The sequence below is a fragment of the Benincasa hispida genome, chromosome 7, assembly GCF_027475165.1.
Source record: "Benincasa hispida cultivar pf3 chromosome 7, pf3_genome.v1.1, whole genome shotgun sequence".
Taxonomy (NCBI): Eukaryota; Viridiplantae; Streptophyta; class Magnoliopsida; order Cucurbitales; family Cucurbitaceae; genus Benincasa; species Benincasa hispida.
The window spans coordinates 19,613,236-19,622,083 of NC_143484.1; the positions used below are offsets into that span (position 1 = coordinate 19,613,236).

General features: G+C 35.8%; 1 long non-coding RNA gene and 1 pseudogene across 1 annotated transcript; one reads left to right on the forward strand and one right to left on the reverse strand.

Annotated features, from left to right (window-relative positions):
- Nucleotides 1-2,913: 2,913 nt before the first annotated feature.
- LOC150035001 (uncharacterized) lies at nt 2,914-3,849 on the reverse strand. Its single transcript, XR_016530778.1, has 2 exons — nt 3,521-3,849; nt 2,914-3,335 (listed from the first exon to the last, which is right to left on the reverse strand). It is a non-coding gene; the product is annotated as an uncharacterized LOC150035001 (long non-coding RNA).
- LOC120069672 (agamous-like MADS-box protein AGL80) lies at nt 3,113-3,985 on the forward strand (annotated as a pseudogene).
- The last annotated feature ends 4,863 nt before the right edge of the window (nt 3,986-8,848 follow it).

The window sequence follows — 8,848 nt, forward strand, 5'->3', positions numbered from 1 at the left end:
TGTCAGGACCAGAGCTTTAGATGGACACATGTGACATAATGCAGTTTTGATTTCTTCCCCAGAACACTCACTTAAATGAAAAATATTCATCTCCTGAGAAACTCTTCCTTGAATGGGTTCCATTGCAAGATCCATGTGCACATCATTAGGGTTACTAAGATTAAAGATGTTAGAGAAATACTGAACAAACACGTTTTCCATATCACTATCAGACGTAAAACCCATCATCCAGAAACGTCATTAATTCCTCTAATGGCATTTTTATTTCTTCGAATAGACGCTTTTCGATTGAACCACTTCGTATTTCTTTCCCTCCATTTGAGCCAACTATTCTTCCATGTCGAGCACCGATAAATATCCTCCTGATTTAGAACATCCTCACGGTTTCTCTCAAGAGCATTAACAAACTGAAAATTAGGCCCCGCTCTATCATCCATCACTCTTTGAATCTGATCATGTAAACAACATATCTGCTGTGAGAAGTTTCTTGGCTTAGAATCATACCAAGCCTTAAGCTTTTGACCGCACTCATTGATATTCGTAGCAAGACGTAAGACCATGCAGCCCCACATTCTTCCAACGATCACGAATTACACTCTCTCATTCCTTATCACCTAGCCAAGCTTCTTCAAACTAAAAATGCCTTTTCCAACCTCTTCTACGATTTCTACAAGATCTAGTAACAATTCGAGAGAAATGGGTTGATGATCCGAACTATACCATTTAAGATGCTGCACCCTATAGTTCAAAAACAACCATTGAAGTTTTCATTTCCAAGGAAATGGTCCAATCTTTTAAGGATCGGCTTGCTATTTGTCCATCTATTAGTCCATGTAAACGGACTACGGCATTAAATCCCAGATCAAATAAGTTGACATCAAATACTATCTCCTGGATTTTTTCCATATTGGGCTTATTATGAATCGCTCCCCCCATTTGCTCACTTCTCCGCATTACTTCATTGAGATCACCACCAACCAACGAAGCAAAATCAATTTTTTTTCAATATAGTAACAATGAGAGTCATTTAATGTCGGATAGACCCTTTAATGTCTGTTATTGATTGACTTCAAAGGTGAATGGACATAAAAAATAACTGGTATTGAAGAAGGTTCTATTGAAGGTGTTCAATATCGATTGAAACCGACATCAAAGAGGATTGATCTTCATGTATAATGTCGATTCCAAACCGACTTAGTAGACAACCAACATTGAAGACCTTTAATAATACGATCTTCAATGTTGGTTGTCAACCGACATTGTATCAGCTTTCCATAGACATTATAGTCCAATTTTATATTAGTACTTCTAAATTACTAAGTTATGGTAGTTCAAGTTCCATACGGTAAATGTATCAGATATTAAGAACCCTCAACATATTTTTACTATCAACTTTTCATCATAGATATGATTGTTCAATCATCTACTGTACCCCAAAAATGAAATATATTAGCATCTAATCACCACTACTATTACATAAAGATGACCCTGGTTTTTATTTACCTTGCACAGATACAAACCGTATAGCTTATAGAAATACAAGAGTACAATAGTAAAGATACATAATCAATTCTAAAAAAAATAAAAAAATAAAAAATAAGATAAGATAAGATGCATAATCTTCACACAACCTATAAACAAGCCATGCACTTCAGACTGTAAATATTATATTGAAGCTTATATTGAGGCATTAAATACTTATTTAAGGTGAGATTCAACGTCTTTAATCATGCCAATCGTGATGTCAATATACTTATAAGGATAAGAAGTGTCGTCATTTAAGTTTCTCATATTCTATGGTCATAATTGCTAGGCAATGGTTAAGATCCTTGGGCACAACTTGGAAATGTCGGCTTGAAGTTTTTGTAATGATTAAACACATCTCTTTCTATTCCAACCATGACCATTGCCAATTTCTCGTTGTGAAATTGCACTCTCTATTTGAAAACTTTAGTCTTGCCATCTTACAAAACGAATACAAGAACAAAATAGATTTAGAGCGAATTTAGATTGATTTGAGAAAAAAATATTTTTCAAAAACTCACTTTTATTTAGAGGCTGTTGCAAATATAGAAACTAGGACAAAATTATTTGTCGATATAGCACATTGCAAAAGAATTTGCATTAAATAGCAAAATTTAGATTTTGCGTTCAAAATCTATCGGTGATAGGATAGAAATCTATTAGCAGTAGAGATCTCACTACTAGATTTAACTATATTTACAATTATTTTAAGATTTTGATAAACACTTAATTATTATCCTCAAAAGTGCTATCCATTAATATTATTATTTAACTATTCATCATAATTTTCCTAAGAATTAAAGTCGGAGATATGTTTCTAGACCTCAAAATAAGGTAGCCCACAATGTAGCGGGCCAAACCCTTATTCAAAATGGTTACTTGGAGATCCTCTTTAGTGGTTGGAGGAGATTTTATTTTCTAATTTTACTATTTGTATAAGCCCATTGGACTTTTCTAGGTTTTAATATTATGCTAATTAATTTGTAGAGATATAAACTATTTGTATATTTAAATATTACTGATTTTTAATTTATTTTTCGAAAATGGTGAGAATTTTAAATTTTGGACCTATTTTAAAATATTTTTATTTTATCAATAATATATGTTGTAATGTATTTTTTTTAACTTTGATTTTATGTTTAAATATGTGGTCTAATCTCTCTCTTTAATCTTAAAGTCCCTTAGGAATATGCCTTATGTTTTAAAATATTTTAATTTATATATCTTTATTCTTTAATCCCCTATTTCTCATCTCTCCTCTTTTGATTATAATTAAATGTCACATTTGTGATAGTAATTAATCATTAAAACAATACTAAAAAAAGGTAAGAAATTATTGGATCTTGTGAATAATATAATAATCAGAATATCAATGTGATTACTGTTCACTTAACCCACCAAATAAAATAATAATCCCTGCATGATCATCTCAATCTTTCCAAATTAAATGTGACACCAAAGACAACATTAAATTGGTCCAACCCAACAACCAAATCATACCCCAATCAGATTTGATATTCAAATCTATATAAATTAAAAACAAAATGAGAATGAAAATTTGAACCAAAAAAAAAACAGAAAAAAAATTATGACAAGGAAGAAAGTGAAACTTGCTTACATTTCAAATGACACTGCAAGAAAGGCAACATACAAGAAGAGAAAGAAAGGGCTTATGAAGAAAATTAGTGAATTGAGCATTCTTTGTGGGATTGAGGCTTGTGCAATCATCTTTAGTCCCTATGATTCTCAGCCTGATTTTTGGCCTTCCCCTATTGGAGTCCAACGTGTTCTCTCCCAATTCAAGAAGATGCCTGAGATGGAACAGAGCAAGAAAATGGTAAATAGTTCTGAAACATTTACGAAAGGTTGTTACATTATTATACAACGTAGCTTCTGAAAGAATAGACATCTTTTGAAATAAATAAATCAGGAGACGTTTCTACAGTAGACGATTGCAAAGGAAAACGAGCAATTGAAGAAAATGAGAAAGGACAACCGAAAGAAAGAGATCACACAACTCATGTTTCAGAGCCTCATTGGTACAAAAGGGTTGCAGGACATCAACATGCTTGATTTGAATGACCTTGGTTGGCTCATTGATCGGAATCTTTAAGACATTGCTACACGCATCGATTCTCTTAAAACGCTTTCGATGCAGTCTCAGCCTCAGCCTCAAGCTCCACCTCCGCCTCCATCGCAACCGTCACCGACTCAGCCGCAAACGGAAGCGTGGCTGATGGAGCGTGTGAGGTCTCAGGATCAAATGGGGTTTGTTGGGGATGATATGCTTTTGCCTTTTGAGAATCAAACTTATGACTATAATAATGCAATGTGTTCCAATGTCTTTTTCCCTTAGATTTCACTTCTTCATTTTTAATTTTAATTTCTATATTTTTTTTCCACATCCAAAATGCACTCTATTCTCATCATCATAAATATCAGTTTCCTTCATTTTCACTCTTATTTTTCATTCTTCTCTCTTTTCCTACACCCTAATTATTGATCTTTATAAAAAATTAATATTGATTCCTTTCAAATATTGTATGTATCTCGATGATATTGATAAATATAGTACGTGACATATAAGAAGGGTTATGATGAAAATAATTTAATTTACTATGATTTTTCTCTTATGATTGGGATAAGACGTAAAGTATGAAAATATACCTACATATATATAAAATTGAATTAACCTTTTCAATGCCACCAAAATCATGTAAAACAATGTGTTTTAAAATAATAGGTTGTATCATCTTTGTGAAATCGCATTCATTCGTCCAACCACAATTCATCACTTAAGAAATTCTTCATAGATGTTTTTTTTTTTTTATTTCATTTAAAGTTATTTCCACAATATGGTTAGAGTGAGTTGTAAATAGATAGATTGCTTTCCATATAATTTGAATTATATGAAAAGATTTAATCTACAAGCTAGTGCATCAGTAGCCTCTAAAAGTAAAACCAAAAGAAAGAGAAATAAATACAGATCTTGTTCTGTTTCATATGATATATCATAGGTAGGATGGGACACATTTGATTAAAAAAATAATATGGACATCATGCACCAAATAACATATTTATCTCTTTTATATCATATATTATAAGATAAAACACATTTTACAGAATAAAAATAAAATTTTGTATTTCATATACAAAACATATTTTTTATCGTAAAAAAATATTTTTGATCTTTGAACTTTATAGAATTAATAATTTAAGTCTTGAATGTCAATTTTCAAGAAGATTTATTAAAATTTATAGACTCAATGAAGCAAATTATATTTATCGTAGACCTATATACTTGTATTGGCATAGATACTAATTTTGTTTTTAAATTACAAAAATTGAACCGACACTTGATTTTATTTCATTTTTAAACTAAAAGTGTTTAAAAAAAAATGTAATATACTAAAGTTTAGGTATTGAACTGTTGTAAATCTCAAAAGTATAAAGAATAAGTTGTTATACAAACTTAAAGATTAAATTATTAATTAAAAAAATATGTTTAACCTATATTTATCTATTTTAAAATTTGTAGATATATTTTGTTTGGACAGATGAGCAATAAAATGGTGGAATAAGACAGCAATAACAGAAAAAAAGACAGCAATTGCAAGCAAATTACAAACCATGATAAATGAAATGTCAATTAATAAAAATGAAGGCAAATTGATTGATGGTAACTGATGATTAGTGTTTGCATTTGGTGGCAATATTTCTAGAATAATTAAGACATTATTGCATTTAATTTCTCACCGTTTTTATTTTTATTTTTATTTTTTGAATAGGTAATAATACGATAACAGGAGTGATCTCATAGTCGGGGATCAAGAAAACAAAGCAAAAAAAGCACCTACAAAGACGGTAACCGACAAAAAGACAAGACCAACAAAGAGGACAATACAACCAGAAAACAAAACAGCCAGAAGAACAAAAACACCCCACAATCCGGAGACTGCAGAAACTGGACATACAAAGAAAAAGTATCCAAACAAAGAACAAACAAAACAAACTACATAAGCCCATGAAGATCAATTTGCCACGAAGCAGCACGCGCACGAACCATGGAGACAATTACCTGAAACACAGTAGATGCCAATCTTGGTTGACTGCCATGCGACCGACGGTTACTCCTCACAACCTTACCAGACCCCATCCAATACACCCAACTCAACTCCACATCCCACCAAGCAATACAACGAGACGAACCCAACAAGCGCACCAAACCCTCCTAAATCTCATGCCCAAACAAACAGACAAAGAATAGATGATTCCTAGGCTCTACCTCACCCAAACAGAGTATACAAACACTGTCCACCGACTGATCCCATCTCCTCAACAAATCCCGAGTACCCAACCTATCCTTCATCGCCATCTAGGCACAAAATGAATACCTTGGTATATTACCCCTAGACCAAACCAGACAAACTGAAGACATTCTAGGATGCCTAGGACGCAAACTTTTCCACGCACTAGCAACAGTGAAATGACCATTACAACTCCGAACCCAAACCCAACTATCTTCCCCACCCACCCTCGGAACCACATCCTGAACCAAGCCCCACAAATCACACAATTCCCAAGATATCAAAGGCCAATGCCAGCAACCATTCTTAGATAAGAAATCTAAGAGTCTAGGCTCACAATGGTTTGCAGCATCATAGATCACCCCTCCCCATAATTCTCCAAGGTAGACCCTATAGGCAACCACGGATCCCACCAAGCTAAACATCTACTCTCATTACCAACCTGCATCGTGACCAACAGCTTAAGCCTATCCTGACAACGTAAGATTTCCCTCAGACACCAAGATTGCCCCAACTCCGAACGAATTTCCCATAAAGGTCACTCCCGAAGTACATACGTCTCCATCCAAGCGATCCATAACGATCCAAACCGCACCAGCAATAACCATAACAATTTCAAGATAGGTGCCACATTCCAGGAGGAAGTACGGTGTATACCTAAACCCCTTCAAATTTTGGTAAACAAACCTCATACCAAGCAACACGCCTACCCCATCTACCACCGGCCCGCCCATGCCACAAGTACGCCCATAATATATGATCCAACTCTTGGCAAACAGAAACAGGCAACACAAATAAGCTAAACTAGTAAACCTGGAAACACTGCAACACCGATCGGACTAACTACATGAGCCCTGCAAAAGAGAGAGATCTCGCAGCCTAACTCCTAATCCTTGTAGTAATCTTCTGAATCAGCGGAGCACAATCCTCAGCCTTTAACCTGCCCGACAGCAAAGGCAACCCAAAATAACCCACAGGTAAAGACCCTAGGGCAAACCCCATACTCCTAACCAGGTCCCTTGTAACGTCACCAGAAACACCAGCCACAAACATAGAGCTCTTCTCAACATTAGCCACCAACCCAGAAAACCCTACAAACTGATTTAACACCTGATTCACAAAGCTCAACGAGGCATGATCAGCCATACAAAAAATCATGAGGTCATCCGCAAAGGACAAGTGGGTCAGCCTCACCTTCTCACACCTATGATGAAACACAAAGGAGGGAGGAGGATTGTTCAACATATGGGATAAGACCTCCATAACCACGACAAACAAAAAAACGGAGGCAGGGGATCTCCCTATCGCAACCCTTTCCTACCAGGAAAATATCCTTCAAGAGCTCCATTAATTATCACAGAGAAAAATGGGGAGGTAACACAAGCACGAATCCAGCTAACAAACTTTAAAGGTGTTTCAATAGCTAGAAGAACACCAAACAAAAAGTCCCAATTAAAAAAGTCATCAGCTTTCTGAAGATCCACCTTCATCACATAGCGCGGTTTACCCTTATTAAGCTGATAACCCCCAACAAGCTCTAGGCAAAAAAGAATGTTATCAATGATACTTCGCCCTTGTACAAATGCTGATTGGTTCCCACTAATAAACTGAGGCAAACACACACGAAGTCTATCTGCAATCATCCTAGAGATGCATTTATCTATCACATTACAACAAGCAATAGGGCAAAAATTCTCCATACGATCATCCTCAGGTCTTATAGGGATGAGGTTAAGAGTCGTGGCATTCACCCCATTGGGAAGATAACACATATCAAAAAAGTGGCAAACATATGAGCAAAAATCATCCCCCACCACACTCTATGCAGATATATAAAACTCCACAGGAAAACCATCCGGACTAGGAGCTTTCACCGACTTCATTGAGAACAGGACCTTTTGCACTTCCTCCCTAATAACGGATCTGCACATCTCGCATATACAATCATCAGGCCACTGAAACTACACAATAGCATCAATCTGGGATGTAAGATCTTTATAACCCACCCTCTGCGACCCTAAACTTTCATTAAAATATTCAACAGCCACATCTACCACCTTACTATGAGAAGACTGGAAAATCCCATCAGAATCAAACACCAAAAGTAAACCGTTCCTTACCAAATGCACCCAAACAGTCCGAATGAAAAAATGACGTGTTCTGGTCCCTTAACTTCAACCACCAAGCACGAGACTTCTAACGAAGTGAAGCCTCGTCTAATCTCGCTAGTCTCCAGAACTCCTCAGTTGCCATGGCAACCTCCCCAATCAAAATATAAGAAGATGGGTTAGACTCCACAGCACCCTGAGCAACCTCCATCCTACCTCTGGCCTCTCGAGTCAAGCTACTTAAACCCTCTATCTTCTTCCCAAAAGTGGTACGTAGGACTGGTCTTAATACCATCAAGTTCTTCATCAAACTAAGCAAAGGGCACACTCCAGGATGAAATTTCCAAATAGAATGCACACAGTTAAAAAAATTATCTGAATTAGCCCATTGATTAAAATAACAGAACGTGGGAACTGGACGAGTGACACAAACAACAATGGTGACCAGAACGGGACTATGATGATACCCATAGACACACCCTAATCCCAGTATGAGGACTCAAATCCAACCATAACTCATTCACAAGGAATCTATCCAATCTGTGTAGAATACCAGACCCCTTAATTTTACTTGTCCATGTAAACTAGTTACCCTGAACACCCAAATCCATCAGGTCAACCTCACGAATAGTCGCATCAAACTCCTCCTTCTTGCCCCTACAAGGATTACCACCAAAGTTATCCGAAAGGTTGTAGATATCATTAAAATCACCCATAACCGCCGCTTTGGTTTTTTAAGAAGAGCAAATATCCACCAATGACCTCTAGAGGGCATGCCTCTCAGTCACAATATTAGAAGAATATATAGTAGCCACATTCACAGTATCCGACGAGCTTAGCTCTCTAAGACACCCTACAATACACTGATCATTAATAATCGAAGGAGAGAAGTCAAACAGATGCTTCTTC